Source organism: Pogona vitticeps, chromosome 5, assembly GCF_051106095.1.
Source record: "Pogona vitticeps strain Pit_001003342236 chromosome 5, PviZW2.1, whole genome shotgun sequence".
Classification (NCBI taxonomy): domain Eukaryota; kingdom Metazoa; phylum Chordata; class Lepidosauria; order Squamata; family Agamidae; genus Pogona; species Pogona vitticeps.
Genome location: NC_135787.1, coordinates 102,545,536 through 102,563,008, shown reverse-complemented (window position 1 = coordinate 102,563,008; position 17,473 = coordinate 102,545,536). Strand labels below are relative to the sequence as shown.

Sequence of the window (17,473 nt, the reverse complement as noted above, 5' to 3'; positions counted from 1 at the left end):
TTCAAAGAAATAAGCTGGTGTCAATATATCTCAGTCAAAATTGTTCAAGAAGAAATAGGCTAAGGTTGTGGTCAGATGGGGAACTAGATTGCAATTTGGACCGTTTGTGGAGTGATCTGGTGTGATTTGTTTCCCGATGACCACACGACACACAGGGAAATGTGTGCGCTAGCCTGACCCCAATCCATGCCAAACCTTTTTCATCCAGCTGTGGGGCTTCTACTTTTGGTGACAAGGCTGGAGCGATTCTCCGGGAGATGGGGGACGGGGGAGATAGGAATAGACAGGAATAAAGTACTTGCTTTATTGGAATAATTATAGCAAAGTTTCAAAGCAACTAAAACAGTAAGACTTGAATACAGAGAATAAGACAAGATAAACAAAACTCTCGAAAAAGCATAATCTCTTTTGTTTAATTACAGGTGGCAAAACAGATGATTGAATATGATTGCTTCTGTTTTTAAAAATATTTTATGTGTTTGGGTTGCCATTAATTGTGTGTTAACAGTAGGGTGGATAAAAAAATCAATGATTTAATAAAATCAAATTGATTTAAATCACAATTTAAATTTAAAAATGATTTTTAAAATGTAAATGATCAGAAACATTTGGTTTTGAATCAAGTCCACCCTGGAGATTCAAAATAGTACACAAAAACTTTAATTTAATTATCCCTTAAGTGGTGTTCTCACAGAATCTAGTTCATGTAAAATCTAGAATCTAATGCTACATACAGACTCATGGAACCAAAATATGACAACCACTTTTTAAAGTGAAGCAACATAATCAACAACTGTGCTACAGCTTTGGGAGGTGGGATATTTTAGAATGATCACTTATACCCCTACTCCTTGCCACCATGCTTTTCTGTCCAAAAGATTCCAAACACTTTGGGATGGGTAGTATTTGGACAGAAAAAGTGGCAGACATGGGTTCATGAAGGAATTCTTATTTTTTCTCCATCACCTCCAGTTTCTCCAGTCTATATAGCCTCCTCTTGAAGCCTTTTCCTGAAAGCAGATTTTGTTTCTTTCAAAACATTCAAGTGTGTTTGAGGGTTTGATGATATAATACAGTGGTTCTTAACCTTGGGTTACTCAGGTGTTTTTGGACTGCAACTCCCAGAAGCCTTCACCACCAGCTGTGCTGGCTGGGGTTTCTGGGAGTTGCAGTTCAAAAACACCTGGAAAACCCTGAAAAGAGTCGACATAAGTTAGAATTGACTTGATGGCACACAATTGTTATTATTAATGTATGATAATTTGGAGCACACACGTTGCCTGGCACATCGGTTTCACTCTGTCTTGAACATAATGGGACAGGTGGGTTGGAATGCCTCTTAGGCTGTACCTGATTGGCCTAGATGTTGTTGGAATATGCCACCAAGTTCATTCCAAGTGTAATGGGAAGCTCTGAATTATTGATCTCCAAATGGTCCTGCCATTAACAGCCCTGCTCAGCAACTGCAAAAGGCATGGCTTCCTTTATCCCATCATCATCATCATCATCATCATCATCATCATCATCATCATCAGCCCGCAGACTTGGATTGTCTGGGAAAGTGGAAGTAGTTAATGATGATGAGCCAGGGTCTTTTGTGAGTCCAGGGCAGATGATCAAAAGCTTTGGAATACAACTCCCAGTCACCTGCAATGATGAATTTCCCCCACTACACTGCACAGTGAGCATGTGTGTGAGGGCAACTGAACCTTTCTCTGTCCCTGCTGTATCTCCCACCGTCTTTGCTTCAAGCATTTTTCTCCCTAACAAGGCTCAGTTCCAGTATTAGAGCTGAGATGGGAGAAAAAAAATGCCTCAGCTAAAACATTCTGTTGGTATTAAAACAAACCTCCATTCCATATTTTGGAAGTAAACAGGGAAGAGCATGAAGAACACACCCAACAGCTCTATGATGTCTGGTTTGACCCTCAGTTTATGAAGTCTGTGAGGAGGCCCTCCACATACAGTATCTTACATGATCTGATTGACACTTTAGAATACGCACCCACTGCAATAAATGTCTTTCTGCAAACAGATGAAATCCTTTCTTTTCACACAGGTTTCCCTTAGTGTTTGGCTAAGGGTTTTTAATGGAGTGTTTGTGCCTTATTGCTTTGAATCTGTTTTTGGTGTTGATTTTGTTCACCATTTTTAGTGTGGCATTTGCTTGATTCTTTAAAAATATTTGTATATGTACTGCTTTTACCTTTCAAATATTGTATTTTAATGATGTAAGCTGCCTTGGGTCCTTTTTAAAGAGAAAGGCAGACTAAAATATTGGAAGGAAGGAAGGAAGGAAGGAAGGCAGGCAGGCAGGCAGGCAGGCAGGCTGGCTGGCTGACTGGCTGGCTGGCTGGCTGGCTGGCTGGCTGGCTGGCTGGCTGGCTGGCTGGCTGGCTGGCTGGCTGGATGGATGGATGGATGGATGGATGGATGGATGGATGGATGGATGGCAGACAAGGCATTGAGGAAAAGATTGTAGGAAGACACTGTTGAGAAGCAGCTCAACAGAAGGCATGGGGCTTCCCTGGCTTTTAAAGTTGCTTCTTCACACATATGCATCTGTATTGTTCAGTTCCCAGAGCTTTGACAAGTCCCTTGTTAGAAATACAGATCCCATCATACTCCACTCCAGTACCTGTGCTGGCTGAGAGATTTTGGGAATTGCAATCCAAAAAAAGGAACGTTCCCAAGCTCTCTGTGCAGCCCAGTTTGCTGCTTGCTACATTGGGCACAATCCTGAATAATGTCCATCTGCTACTTTGGGTTTGTTATTCAAGTGACTGCACTTCAAAAGCAACACTTTGTTAAATAAGCCTTGTTTATTTGCCAGGTTTTCTGATAAACATGAGCCATCCTGAGACTGCCCAACTAGCAAGTATATGCCCTGACCTGATGTTTCTCTTTATGTCACTTTTCAGCACAGGATTTCTTTCCTAACAGCAGCATGCTTTTGACAACCTACATGAGCACCAGCTTTATCGTAAATGTTCCAAAGTGTGTTTCTTCCTCTAAGTTTTCTCCATCCAGAGTAAGAATAGCAGTAGCCAAACTTCCTGATGCATCTACTTTGCCAGGTACGGGATGGGTATGTTTGTGTGTAATTTTTGAGACAACAATGCATAGCCAGTAAAGATGTGTGGAATTCTGTAAAAAAAAGTTTGGTTACCAAGATTTACCATATCATGCCACATGGGTGTTAACTGCAGAAGAACGAGCAACTTACAGAAAATTAGAGATTCTACATTTTTACGAGTAAATCAAGAGTGGGGATATATTTTAATTGCATTTTAATTATTTTGCACTTTTATTTTGCCTTTTTATTGTATTTTAAATGCTGTAAGCCGGCCAGAGACCTTCGGGTAGTGTGGGCGGCATATAAGTTAAATAAATAAATAAATAAATAAATAAACAAACAAATAAATAAATAAATAAATAAATAGCATGATCAGTAATGACCAAAATCTATTATTCTTCATTCTGAACCTGATTAGTAGTTGCAACTAAAGTGGACCCATTGAATTAACTGCTGGATGGTGAATAACACCTAATGCTTCCTGAGAAAATTCTGTTGATTCAATGGGTCTACTCTGATAGAGATGATAAATTGGATTCTGGTCAATGATTCTCCATTGCAGAAAGTTCTAAATTTGCTTCCCAGTTCTGCTATGGACAATTTATTCGGCAGCAAGCAAAATGAGGATGGAACTCACTGACACCCCTTTTTGAGGCATGAATCAGTGGCTGCCCTGACAAGAATATGTTTGCCTTGTCCTTCAATTACCTATTATCCTCTTCACTTTAAAATAATACAGTTAATACAGTTAAGGAAAAGTAATGTCACTCTGCTACTTTCGGCTTACTATTCAAGCAAAAATATTTCAAAAACAGCAGTTTCTTACATAAACATTATTAATTTACCAAATTTTCTGAGAAATATGAGCTCTCCTGTGGTTGTTGTTTCTCTTAATCCCCCATTGGGGATTGGTAGAACCTTTATTTTACTAAAAAAATTATTCCTTCTACCCCAATTTACACCCACATGGCCCTGAAAGTTTTTGCCTCTTCATTGTATGTGGCAAAGAATAAATCCACTATCGTATTTATTTCAGTGTTTATCTATGATAACATTTATATCAATGTATATTTCAAGTATTAAGCACAATTTTCTCCAAACTTGGTTTTGAAACTATTGTCCAATGTGAAACATGGGGGAAGGATGGTGTCGTCTGGAAATTCTTTCCTTATCTTTTTTACTCAATCTCATGGCAGCACACAGGCAAGCAAAACTGGTTGGTCAAGAACCAGGACAACATTCCTGCATAGCGTTTCTGCACACCCCATTCCTTCATCAACTGGACACATCTCATAGGCCTTCCTGACAGTCAGTGCTGTTTCCTTTTGCTTTGAAATGGCCAACCCAGTGGTAACACTTGGCCAATTTTTGAGGGGTGCTTTTCCTCCATAAAGAACAGAATCAGATCACAGCCCTGTTCAGTCCTTCTCTGATCCAGGAATGTCAAGACAGTTCAAGAGGAGTGGCAAATACCACACCCTCCCTGATCTCTTTGCGCCTGCCAATATGGCACAGTCTGAAGAAGACTGGTTCCTGTTTGCTTGTAGGGTCTGGATGTCAGCGCAATATCAGATTTTTCAGGGATCTTGCTCACATCTAAACCTGATAGGAATATATCCTCTTCAAATTGCTGTGTGTGTCAGCAAAGCAACAATGAGGATTGGAGGGCTAGTCATTCCTGTTCAATTGTGCTGATTATGCTGCCTTAAACGATGACTTAAAAAAGGTCTTTACCTGCCTGCTTATGTACACAAATTCTGGATCCAAATCTGCAACTCAGAGACCATATTAATTTTCTAGGGAGTGGGTGCTAGAACTCTCTAACATAATTTTCTGCACCTTGCTGAATCCGCCATCTTTGGAAGAAGGCATGCCAGTTAAAGTAGTATACAAGCTTGTAGTGGATATAGAACCTAAACAGAACTCCTAAATCCCTGAATTTCCCTACCACATTGTTCTATTTAGTGAGGTTCATGTGCATATGGGGAAATACAAGGCCTAATCACATGGATCATCTGAATCATTTCTTTTCCCTCCTTTTTTAATATCAATATATTTGTATACATAGTCGTGTGGTATATAAACTGCTGGGGCCCTTTTACATGACTGTCAGTTCAATCAGTACATTTATTGCTATTTTTACATTTTCTGTAGGTTACACATTCTTTCTCAGATAAATCTATTCATTTTCTGACCCATTCCTGGGTCCTGGCTGCCTGTCATTAAAAAAAATCATAAGTGATATATCGCTGTTTTCCTGTCACTTTCTCTTTCATTCTTGATAGAACATTTTAAAAATCCCACCCCCTCACTTGTTGGCTCAACCAGTACTGTCCAACAAAAGCTGTATTTCCTGTTTTATATGTTTGAAATGCCTCATGCTTTTTGCTGAATAGAGGAAATAGAATAATAGTTATCATATTTTATATGCTGCTTTTTATCTTTTTGAAGGTGTGACAGATACTGATGAAATTTTAAATCTACGCAAAACACCAGAGGCCAATCTTTACTTTGCTGGTGAATTCAAGAGCGTCTCATGTAGAGTAGCCAGGGACCTGCTGGTAATGGACATGGATGACAGCCAATATGAGCTGATCACAGTTATAGGCTACCAGGTGGGAGCAGAATTTTGCCGTCAAACCAAAGGCCCCTTCTGCAATCAAGCCCTCAAGCCATCTACATTTTATAGGTAACTGTTGCCATTGATTGGCATATACATATGTGCCTTGGGTTTTTCTTTTAAAGAGAGATGTGTTTGATTTGCATGCTTTACAAATTTAAGGGGCTCCAGCTGCATCCTGAATAGAGCAGTTCTTATATGAAAAACAACAGTGAGCCAATACTAAGCTCTAGTTGCACCTACAACAAGAGAGGGCACATCAAAATTAGGATAGAATTTACATTTATACCCCTAGTCATGAGGATACTCTATCCACTTACTTTTTATAGGGTATCTGTTTGTGACTCGTATTCAGTCACTATTATTCTGTATTTTCTCTTTGCTTTTCCTATATTTTCACATAAAAATTCATGGAGTATAGAAAGTCCACTCCCTTTTAGAAGAATAGAGAATCTAAGCAATCCGTGTAGCTTCTTAGCATTTCTTTTCTGTCTTTTTATGGAAGGACAAGGTTCTGACATGGACAGTGGTGACATTTTATGACCCTGTTTGTCTTAAATTGGTTTTTAATAATGGTTAAAACGCTCATAGAGAGATAGATATGTATATAGATATGTTAAGAGGAAGTATCCCTCTCTCTCTCTCTGTGTGTGTGTTTACATGAAAAATGTATATAGTACTAACTCCAGAATGTTTCAATATTATCCTTTTAAATGGTTAAGAGGAAACCGTTCCAGTCACCATCACTGACCATGTTGCTAAATAGAAATGATTTTAAAAATAAACGTAAAATACAATTATTATAATGTGATAACATGACAGCGGTAGAACATCCTAATATAAAAATTAACTTTATCACATGGTGATTTTATACATATTGTTATACCTGTCTTTTATTTTTTAATGTAGCAAGGAAATTTTTTGTGTGTGTGTGTGTGTGTGTGTGTGTGTGTGTGTGTGTGTGTGTGTGTGTGTGTGTGTGTGTGTGTGTGTGTGTGTGTGTGTGTGTGTGTGTGTGTGTGTGTGTGTGTGGTTATATGCTATCAAGTTGCTTCTGACTTAATGGTGACCATAGGCCTTAGTGAACTTTGAAAGATCCTGCCACCAACAGATCTTCTAATCTCTTAAGGTTATGGCATCTTTAATCTTACCAATAATTCAATACTAATTTTAAAGAGCCTAAACAGATCAGTATATGCTATTCAACGTAAGAATGAAAGATTGACATTGTACTATATTTGTATGGTAGAACATAAAGAGATTTGCACTTTAAAAAAAGAAATGCAGTATCTAAAATTGGCTGGAATATCACTTATAGCTAATGTGAAGAATGATGGTCAGATTGTACTAGGAACCACATGACACCCACCCGCCCTGATTGGTTATGTCAGTGAATACTTTGTACACTTTGACCTACTTTTCAATATGTGAAGTCTGTGTTTTTGGGCTCCGGGACACTGAAGATGTGAGTTCTCTAGGAAATCTGAATGTCCATCCATAGAAAAATAATTCTATGCCCACAGGCAGATACCAGGGAGAAGGCTAGGCCTGGTTCTCGAACAAATATTTTTTACCATGGAAGGATTTTTTAATGTAGAGAAATAAAATCAATCATCTGAGTTCTTAACTTGAACCTGGAATGGTTCAACCCAACATAGGCTTACCATCTCAGTGAAATGAAAACCTTTCTTCAATCAGATTTTCCACAAAATATGTGGAAACTTACTTTTTCAACAGTGTGGCTGTAGGAGTACCATAGGTGAAAGGACTCAGCTTCTTTATCCTTCCTTCAGCCACTATTCTTGACAGTTCTTTAGCTAGTATTATTATAGGAATGCTAACATGTTCTTGTTTCATCATGTTATGCTGTGACTGATACCTGAAGCCATTGGTCACAGTCTAGTGGAATTCAGGCTACTTGTGTTAAACTTTCATTTAGAATTCAATTACATGCCACTAAAACTGTGTATGGATTCCCAGTGTGGTGTAGTGGACAGAGTGAGAGACTAGGACTCTGGAGAACAGGGATCGAATCCCCACTTGGCCATGGAAACTCACTGGGGGAGCAGAACCGGTAAAACCTCTCCTTAAAAATCTCACTTACCTTGAAAATCCTATTAGGGTCACTATACGTCAGTTCCAAATTGATGACACAGAATGCACACACACAAAATTGTGTATGAAGCTTTCAGTTTTATTTTGTTCTGTTTTTGCAAGAGGGGAGGGAGTTAACAAATAACAGTGCAGTCAATGAATAAATAAGTGTTTAACCCTTCACAATTTTCCTAGTCAAAACTGCCCTCTTTCAGCAATTGCTCCCCCCACCCCATTCTTTGGCTGAAACTTTCGGACTCTCCTTTCTACTTTTGCCACCAAAGCAGAATTCCAAGGAGTGCTAGCTGTCACTACCTTGTTTAGCCATCCATTGACTAGCAAAAGACAAATGTGACAGCCTCTGGAAACTGGAAATAATAGTTTGGAAAAGTGGTGTTTTGGGCCACAGTTCCAAGTAGCCCACATTCAAGGTAGCTGGTTAGGAAATTCTGGCAGCTCTAGTTTAAAAAGGGTAACTTTTTCCAGCTCTGCTGGAAATATAGCTCTAGCCAACAGTGAGCTTTACTAGTTCAGTTTTGGCAGGCTGGTAAAACAAATTTTGACATGCTTCCAAGGTTTCCCAGCCCCTAATAATTCCATGTTTTGCATCTGGAACAGTGGAAGTCAGTAGCGCTGTTTTCGAAGAAATGTGGTATGTAGGCTTGTTGCTGACTTGTAGCATGCCACTGATGGAATCAAGAGACATGAATATAATAGAAATATAATAAGATCAAAAAGGGTGGGCACTGGAACCAAATATGCAATTCATGCTTTAGGGGCAAGAACGGCACTGGCAGAAGATTGGGTTTGGGTTCAGCATTGCTGAAATAGTGCATTTTGAGGCAATGTTTGAAGGAGCGGAGTACGGCTGTGTAGACAGAGAGGCAACCATAGTTAGGCAAATGATAATGCAAGGTTAGGGAAAACCTCTGGAAGTTTTGTGTAGAATTAAAAAGGCAGCTCTCCCTCCAAAGGAACACTAGACTTTTGTTGGAGCTCTTGTGCCAAAAGTTTTAGATTTCAGTACTCTTTAGAGAAGGACAATAAGTCATATTTTTCTAGAAGGAGGAGTGACCTCTACAGTCCAGCATGTTAAATAGTTCCAAGAGAGAGTGTAGAACACATGCTAGCAATTGGGTACTTGATATAAAGTGTGTCTAATTTTCTCTCAAATTTCTATCCTAAAATCAAGAGTGAATTTCTTCTTTTTGGATGACAAGTCTACAATAAGAGCTCATACAGATTGGTCGACCGCAATACAGACTAGAAACGGTAAGTTTCAACCACAAATAGATTAATCCTAAAATGCAAAACGTAATCAGGTGCAAGGTAAGGAGGGTTCAGTTAAGCAAAGGAAAGATTCTTCTAGTTTGTTTTTAAAAGATCTTCCATCTGTTTCCAAAGCAACATACCTTAATTAGTCATTGGTTTATACAGGTTCAGTGCAGTGGTGTCACTGCCAAAGTTTGTAACAGGAGTCTCCTCCTTCACTTTTGCTTGTGTGCTTTGATCTGGAAGAAGGCAAACAATCATGCCAGAAATAATCTGATGGGGAACTTGCAAAAGATCTGTTGCGTCCAGATAGGATCACAGCTGGTGTATCAACCTGTGTGGTATAGTTATAGTGGATAGAGTAACAGACAAGGATCCAGAGACCTGGATTTGACTCCACGGTTCTGCCACAGAAACTAATGGTGGAGGGTGAGTGGAGGTTGGAACAGGTAAACCCACTCCTTAAAGACCTGACTTATCTTGAAAAACTTAGGGTCACTATAAGTCAGTTCTGATATGATGGGACATAACAATTATTTACGAAGCATCTAAAAATAAGTGTTTTACACAGAACTTAAAAAGAGAAAGATGTTGATTCACAGACAGCATGTGACTGGGGTAGGGGTCACTCCCCCCTCCCAATGGAATGAGGGATGAAGCTCATCCTGGTCCTTGAACAATGGGATTATCTTGTAATTTAGGTAGAGGCACAATTCTGACAGTTGACAAAATCCCCATGTGGGCAATACTTTTATTGGGACCATCCAAAACACCACTGAAGTGGATATGTTTTCAAGTAGTTCTACAGAAATAAAAAAAAACTCATATATTTTTGTAGTATTTTGGTTGGTCTTAATACAGGAATTTCCCAACTTGGTTTTAGCCATCAGAATTTCAAATGGGCACAGAGAACATCAAACAAAATTAGGCATGGGTTGGCTGAGATAAATCTAGAATTAAATGCACTGTCACAATAGAGTGCTATAAATGGTACCATTAACAGAGAACAACACTTCTGAAGTTGAATATACTATTCTTCGCATACATACCTTTTTAATACACACATACATAAGTGTATATATGTGTACACATACACATTTCTGGATGTCTGCCTGCTATAGACATGGTCTAGAGGGGTGGGGTATAAATTTAATAAATAAATAAATAAATAAATAAATAAATAAATAAATAAATAAATAAATAAATAAATAAATAAATAAATAAAATATTTATTCCTCCTATTACTACTGATTTATTCCTCTCATTTATACTTTCATCACTACATACTCATAGATAGCCACTCCTTAGTGCAAACTAAGTCATGCTTGCAGACAGTGACATAGGAAGCTGCCCTGTATGCCTAGTCAGAAAGTTTATTCATTTGTCTTAAGAGTGTCTACACTGACTGGCAGAGGCTCTCCAAGGTTTGGAACAAGACTCTTTCCCAGCCTTTCCTTGAGATGACCTCTGTTACTTCCAAACCCCATGAACAGAAAATGTACAAATTCTTTGCATTTATGACGAAAGCATATAGAGTTGGATCTGTCCCTATTCACATTGATGTCCATTTACTGAAGTTAATGCACATCCTTCACTTCTAACCAGTGCACGGACAAAATGTCATGTGTATGTATGGTCACGTGGATGCTGTCTTCAGGTGTCTTAATTAGTTGAACCTTTACATCCACTAGATGAAATGACATCTGTGAATTTGAAAGGCTCATGTGGGTTCTGCCCATGTGCAAATCTGCCATTTATTGATTTCTTTCTTCAATCCATTTTCCTTTGCATTTCCAGTGACAAATCATGAATCAGCTGATGTGATGTTTGGAGGACGAGCTGGAGGAATGATAGTCATCACCATTCTGGTCTCTGTTGGTGGGGCTGTCCTGGCGATTGCCTTAATTGTAGCAGTGGCTCTCTCAAACAAGAAATAATAATCTGGGCAAGTCAGTATCACTTCTCTTGTGGACTGGGAGTGATTACAGAGATGATTGAACAGCAAAATCCAGAGAACCAGAGAATGTATTTCAGTAACAAGCATTTCATCAAAGAATAGATATGCGGAAGGATGAGAAACAGCATTGAATAAAATTGCATGTTTATAATTGATCCCATAATGTCTCTACATATAGTTTGGTGTTATGTTAAATGGAAGGCTTCTGCACACATTGTATTTTAGAAATGTCTGTCTGAAGTAATGTATGATAGCAGCAAACATGTTGGGATAGTCAGTTGCTCTTGTGTCAAGTGTGCTTTCTTAAGAAACCTAGGTTTGCTGCCATGTAATGTATGAAAATAATAGTAGACATATTATCACCAACACACTTTGAAATGTATTTGCAAAGGATTTCATGGCCGGGATCTAATGGTTGTTGTGGGTTTTTCAGGCTCTTTGGCCATGTTCTGAAGGTTGTTCTTCCTAAAGTTTCACCAGTCTCTGTGGCCGGCATCTTCAGAGGTACACCAGAGCACAGAGTGCTGTCCTCTGAAGATGCCGACCACAGAGACTGGCGAAACATTAGGAAGAACAACCTTCAGAACACAGCCAAAGAGCCCGAAAAACCCACAACAACACTTTCAAATGTTATTTATGGGGGCAGTAGACATTCTAGAGAACTAAAAGTAGAAGAATACTTTGAAATGACACCTTGGTTGCTGGTGGAATAAGAAGTTGCAAAGTTTAGTTCTTGTGAATTTGAGTTTGTCTCTAGATGCTGTTCTTTCTCACTGTCTAGGAAAATCTGCCATTAGCGTGGGCTATTATATTAAGCAGAAGTTCCTGGATGCCATTATGTAAAGTGCTAAATGTTCAGAAGACACATAACACCAAAAATTAATGATGCCATCATAATGTCACAGTTAAATAATTGAAATGTTGATCATTCACATGTTCATTGTCCAGTTTGTTTTCATCTTGTCCTGCAGACATATTTTGAATTTAAAAAAAATTCTAGTAAATTGTTTGGTTAGGCATTTATGGTATTTTAAACTTAATCCCAATAGCCTCAAGACAAGAAAATATCAGGATTTAGTCAACCTTCTGAATAAATTTGATTAAGATCCAACAGCTGGTTCCAGCTTCTTTTGAACTACTCCTGGGTGCACGAGTACCTCTCAAACATTTTCTTACCATTTTAACATAAACTTGGGGCACATAGAAGAAGCTTTCCCCAAAAAGTGGGAAAGCATTCTAAGTGCACTTGGGCATCCCCTGGCAGGCAGTCAGCAAATGCTTCACTTCTAGAAGGGTTGCACTGGAACAGTACCAGACCCACTCACTTCATGGATGCCAATTCCCTGGAAGACAACGGAAGCTGAGGAAAAGTTTCTCCACACATCTCAAGTTCTGACTGCTTCTGGTCAAAAAGAGTCTAATTGTCTTGACATTTTAATTGTTTTTTTATTTTGCCTGTACTTAGTGTGTGTCCATGATTCTGAATTATGCAATGCTCTGATATGAGTTGTTGTTGTTGTTGTTTAGTCGTGTCCGATTCTTTGTGACCCCATGGACCAGAGCACGCCAGGCGCTCCTGTCTTCCACTGCCTCCCGGAGTTGGGTCAAATTCATGTTGATAGCTTCGGTGACACTGTCCAGCCATCTTGTCCTCTGTCGTCCCCTTCTCCTAAAGAAACATAAATATGGGTCTCTGCTCAATGGGCAGCTGCCCATGTGCGGGTGGGGGATCAGGAGGGCAACAAGCAGCTCCAGCAAGACATGTCCCCAGATGGTGTTGCTCTTGACCTCAGAATGAAGATTTAAACCTCCAGATGTTGTTAAATCATAACACCCAACAGACTATGATGAATAGCCCTGCTGGAAGCTGACATCCAGTAATGTCCACAGGTTCCTCACTCCCCGCTTCATACTGTGTCATGTCCTAAAAGAGCTCACCACAGCTGGATTAAAGAGTTAGATTAATAATGACTCAACAAATTCAAAATCTTGTGCAGCTCTGCCTTTCATCGACAGCAACAGGCAACTGCTGATCAAGGGCAATATTAGGGAATTAAAGGCTTTCATGAGTTCAAGGTGCATGCAACTTTGTTGTATGGTGTATAAACTGCGTGCAAAACACAAAAGGAAGCCTTTAGTCAGGAGCACATCATTTTGATTGACTAGGCAGAGCTGTGTAATATGATTTCAGCTCCTGGGACACATGATTGTAGAGGCATGCAGAGAATTTTGATTTCAGTTGTTTATGGCCAAACTAGATGTGATGTCAGCACTGCCTCCCAGACACTATGGCACTTATTTTTTTTTTTAAAAGTAGAACCTGCCGCTGGGGGGGGGGGGGAGAGGGTTAGCTCAAGCTGTAGAGGTGGATTTTTATCCTTCTTCCCCCTTTGGCTGTCTCAAATAACATCCCATTGGGACAATACTAGTCCTCCCCCCCCCCCCCCCCCGTGTGTAAGATTTCAATCTGGAATGGCACTAGAGCATGATTTAATCTTCTTTCTCCTAGCATCCCAGTCGAAATCTGATTTCTGCTGTCATTCTCTTTCCTTGCAAACATCGTGGCAGCTATTACTGTTATTGTATTCAGCAGGAGATGTGACATCTCTAGTATTTGGAAGATGGGCAATATAAGCACAGCAATAATAAGAACAGATATTTTATTTGGTTAAGTTTAGCTCTTTTTTTCTCTTTAGGACCCTCTGTTCATTCTTATTATTATTTAAGCTACAAGAGAAGGAGAAAGTGCCAGATAGCACCACCTAGAGTAAATTTATAGTTAAACCTACAATGGTTCTTAACTTTGTTACTCAGGTGTTTTTGAACTGCAACTCCCAGAAACCCCAGCCAGCAAAGCTGATGGTGAAGGCTTCTGGGAGTTGCAGTCCAAAAACACCTGAGTAACAAAGGTTAAGAACCAGTGGATTAAAAAACCCAAAGCATTGATAAATGTGATCATGAGAGGATGCTGATAATTCCTCGGATCAAAAAGTTGATCTGTGAAGAAGTACTAAGGAAAATACAGAAAAATCAAGAAATTATAAAACACATACATACAGAAAAGGAGTACCTTGGTCTTTTTAATAAGTAGTAGAGATTGTTACAGCGAATCGTTTTAGGGGGAAAAACTTCTTGGCTCAAAAACCTTGAAGACTAATTTGAGCGCAACATGCAATCATTATTCACCACCATTGTATCCATAGTCAGGGCAGTCAAGACTGCCACAAGGAAAGGAAATGAGAAGCAACAGCAGCAAAGTGTGTTTTCGTTGTCGCTTCATTGTAAGCACTGCAGGCCATAGGATGGAAGCTGAATCAATGAAGGCAGAGCAATAACTGCCACCAGCCCACAACTCCTCCGGGGAAACAGCAGCAGTTGCCAGTGCTTCTACCAGGGAATGTACGTACCAAATTCATACTTGCCATGCTTCAGAAAAGCAGGAGAGATGAACATTTGCAAAGCATATGCAAAGCATTTTTCTGCATCCTCTGCCTCCCCACCCACTGTATGTTGTCATGAGAAATACTGTTCCATCTCTAGCATTAGTATAGCTCTTGTTGCAAAAAGAAGTGGTAAATTCTTCAAATCACTAGTCTCATTTCAGTGACTCAGATTCTCGGCTCTTCTGATTCCTCTTTCTCCCATCCTTATCACTTTTATAAAGATTATTCCAGTGCCTTCTCTCTCATTCACACACACATATACCTTTGCTCACAATAATCTGCTTCATACTGTAGTGTAGCCAACACATTTAAACAAAAGAACTACCCAAATGTTTCTGCTCAGATCAGCTCCCCTACTGTTTCACCTGGCCATGGCTCAGATTCTCTCTATGTCTTGATTGCTTGTTATAGCCTTAGCACAACAGATCTACTAAACTTATTAAAGCTATCAAAGTACTGGGTAAATATTAAACTCATTAATTAAATCAAGTTGTTTACCAGTTAAGTAAAAAATTACAGCACTAGATGAGCCTAGCTAGTTAAAAATAATTAACTGATTAGTTTATTATAATCAATCTATTCCAGTAAATGAATTATCAGTTTAGTCTTAGCTTTGATTGCTGAGTACATAACTAGTTCTATTCTGAACTGGCAATGAAATCTGAGAGTTCCAACTAGTTGGAAAGCAAATTAAATAGGCAAAGACTGACAAAGCATGAAGACTTGAGATTCACTTGCTGAGTTACCTGCCATGCAAATACTAATAAAATGGAAGCACAGCAGCTATATACACCTGGAACCCCCTGGGAAAAGACATAATTTGATGCAGAACCAGGATCAACTCCTCCAGAAGTAATCTGCAACACCAAGAACTATATCTTAACTGATAAACAGTCAAAGGCTTTTATATAGTCAATGAAGCAGAAGTCGATGTTTTTCTGGAACTCTCTGGCTTTCTCCATAATCCAGCACATGTTCGCAATTTGGTCTCTAGTTCCTCTGCCCCTTTGAAATCCAGCTTGTACTTCTGGGAGTTCTCGGTCCACATACTGCTGAAGCCCAACTTGTAAGATTTTGAGCATAACCTTGCTAGCGTGTGAAATGAGTGCAATTGTACAGTAGCTGGAGCATTCTTTGGCACTGCCCTTCTTTGGGATTCGGATGTAGACTGATCTTTTCCTGTCCTCTGGCCACTGCTGAGTTTTCCAAACTTGCTGGCATATTGAATGTAGTACCTTAACAGTGTCATCTTTTAAGATTTTAAATAGTTCAACTGGAATGCCATCATTTCCACTGGCCTTGTTGTTAGACAACCTTTCTAAGGCCCACTTGACTCCGCTCTTCAGGATGTCTGGCTCAAAGTCAGCAACCACAGTATCTGGGTTGTCCAGGAGATCTAAATCTTTCTGGTATAATTCCTCTGTGTAATCTTGCCACCTCTTCTTGATGTCTTCTGCTTCTGTGAGGTTCCTACCACTTTTGTCCTTTATCATGTCCATCTTTGCACAAAATGTTCCTTTAATATCTCAAATTTTCTTGAACAGATCTCTGGTTTTTCCCTTCCTATTATTTTCCTCTATATCTTTGCACTGTTTGTTTAAGAAGGCCCTCTTGTCTCTCCTTGCTATTCTTTGGAAGTCTGCATTCAAGTTTCTGTAACTTTCCCTATCTCCCTTGCATTTTGTTTCCCTTCTCTTCTCTGCTATTTGTAAGGCCTTGTTGGACAGCCACTTTGCTTTCTTGCATTTCCTTTTCTTTGGGATGGTTTTTGTTCCTGCCTCCTGTACAATGTTACGAGCCTCCATCCATAGTTCTTCAGGCACTATGTCCACCAAATCTAGTTTCTTAAATCTGTTCTTCACTTCCACTGTGTATTCATAAGGGATTTGGTTTAGATTATACTTGACTAGCCCAGTGGTTTTCCCTACTTTCTTCAGTTTAATTTTGAGTTTTGCTATGAGAAGCTGATGATCAGAGCCACAGTCAGCTCCAGGTCTTGTTTTTGCTGACTGTATAGAGCTTATCCACCTTTGGCTGCAGAGAACATAATCAATCTGATTTCGGTATTGTCCATCTGGTGATGTCCATGTGTAGAGTCGCCTCTTGTGTTGTTGGAAAAGAGGGTTTGTGATGACCAGCTTATTCTCTTGACAAAACTCTATTACCCTTTGCCCTGCTTCAATTTGAACTCCAAGACCAAACTTACCTGTTCCTTTTATCTCTTGACTCCCTACTTTAGCATTCCAATCCCCTATAATGAGAAGAACATATTTCTTTGGTGTCACTTTTAGAAGGTGTTGTAAGTCTTCATAGAATTGGTCAATTTCAGCCTCTTCAGCATGGGTGGTTGGTGCATAAACTTGGATTACTCTGATGTTGAAAGGTCTGCCTTAGATTTGTATTGAAATCATTCTGTTATTTTTGAGATTATATCCCATTACAGCTTTTCCCACTCTTTTGTTGACTATGAGGGCTACTCCATTCCTTCTGCGGGATTCTTGGCCACAATAGTAGATAAGATAATCATCTGAATTGAATTCGCCCATTCCTGTCCATTTTAATTCACTGACGCCCATGATATCAATGTTTATTCTTGCCATCTCCTGTTTGACCACATCCAGCTTACCAAGGTTCATAGATCTTACATTCCAGGTTCCTATGCAGTATTTTTCTTTGCAGCATTGGACTTTCCTTTCACTTCCAGGCACGTCCACAGCTAAGCGTCCTTTCGGCTTTGGCTAGGGTTGCCAGACGTCCGGAAAAGGGAGGACATGTCCTGCTTTTTAAGCGAAAATCCTGCATCCGGCAGGCAAAGCTAAAAAGCTTTAAAATGTCCGGCATTTCTACCTGAAAATGTAAATCACCTCTCCCTCCCTCCTTGGTTGTAAGGCATTTGTAAATCCTCCAGGCAGCGGCTTGTAAATCCTCCGTTCTGATGGTTCTGATCGGAGATAAGCCAGTTTAATTGGTCCCCCGCTGTGCAACAGAGCCGGGGCAATCAGTGACTGCTT

The 17,473-nt window shown here is 39.6% G+C and overlaps 1 protein-coding gene across 3 annotated transcripts in view; it reads left to right on the top strand.

Annotated features, from left to right (window-relative positions):
* UPK3A (uroplakin 3A) overlaps positions 1-12,520 on the top strand; it is a 37,765-nt gene extending 25,245 nt beyond the window's left edge. For all 3 annotated transcript variants that reach the window (XM_020803982.3, XM_078394171.1, XM_020803983.3), the window contains 4 exons: positions 2,922-3,077; positions 5,528-5,765; positions 8,983-9,062; positions 10,860-12,520. The gene's annotated coding sequence lies outside the window, so the exon portion shown is untranslated. The remainder of the gene's footprint in view (positions 1-2,921; positions 3,078-5,527; positions 5,766-8,982; positions 9,063-10,859) is intronic.
* The last annotated feature ends 4,953 nt before the right edge of the window (positions 12,521-17,473 follow it).